The sequence below is a fragment of the Bison bison genome, unplaced genomic scaffold, assembly GCF_000754665.1.
Source record: "Bison bison bison isolate TAMUID 2011002044 unplaced genomic scaffold, Bison_UMD1.0 scf7180017864371, whole genome shotgun sequence".
Taxonomy (NCBI): Eukaryota; Metazoa; Chordata; class Mammalia; order Artiodactyla; family Bovidae; genus Bison; species Bison bison.
Window position 1 is genome coordinate 9822537 of NW_011494943.1, and position 1252 is coordinate 9823788.

The window sequence follows — 1252 nt, forward strand, 5'->3', positions numbered from 1 at the left end:
CTCTACTCTGCCCAGGACTGCGTACGCGCGCCCGCTGAGGCCCCGCCCCTCCGGCTGGCCCCTGGCGCCAAGGCCCCGCCTCTGACCACGCCCCAACCCGAGGCCCCGCCTCGGCCGCCTCCGGGGGCCCAGCAGGTTTCGGATTTCCTAAGGGTGGCGCAGGCCTGGGAAACAGACCAGAGCCTGGCTGCCCACAAAGGTACCAAGGTCGTGTCCGGCCACTCAAGGGCAGGGTGGTCCTCGCTGACGTTAGTTTCGCAGGTCCGCCTAGTCGTTGGCCGAATACCAGAATATTTTGAGTTCCTTATTTCTGCAGTCTGAACCTTAGCACCGTGAATGTCATGAGTTCATTGCCTTTATATACTTCCTTTTCTTTGTCCTCTGAATTTACCCCGATCAAATTTCAAAGAGAGGCACCTCAGCCTCACAGCATGTCAGGATTTTGGTGACCTTGACTCCTGCGACTCTTAGATTCATACGTTTCTAGGCTGTGCCTTACATGTTTAATTTGCCTGCACTGGGCCGACCGACCAATCCCCACCCACTGGTTAGACTGAGCTGCCCTTTGAGGAGCCTGGGCAGTAGCTCTGCACCTGGAGGTGGGGACATCACCAATTTTTAATTTAGAAAAATAAAGGAAAATGCTGCTTTTCTAGTTGTTCCTGGGTGGATATGCTCTTTCTTGGTTTGGTGCTACACATAAAAATTATAAGTGTGTCATTTAGAAGGATCATACAGGGATGGTCCAGGACCCTCCTGGGGGCATGACCCTGGACCCCCTAGCACCATGTGCTGTACTGGGGGTGCTGCGAGAGAAGAGCTCAGCCCAAGGTCCTGGCAATGCCCCTGAAAGGTCAGGAAATATCTCCATCAGGGGGAGTTGTGACCCTCCTCAGCAGTCTGTTTCCTTACAGACTGTTCCAAAACATGCCTCCCGGGAGACAACAAAGGAAAGTCCCTTTCCTCTCATGGAAAAGGAGTAAATGAATGAGGAAACTGTAGGTTTTCTTTCCACATCTGCTTCCTATTAGCTCTGTGATCTGGGCAAATACCTCAGCCCCCTGGACCTGTCTCACACCTATGAAATGAAGTATCTGCCTATAAAATCCAGGCTCCTGCCCAGTATTGATCTCTGATCTGTTGCTGTCTTCTACTTGACTAAAGCACAGCTGACAATGTTTTTGTTAGATGAGACGGATTCCAACATTATCAGTCTAGGGATCCCAATCTTCACATTCCATCAGGGCACAGC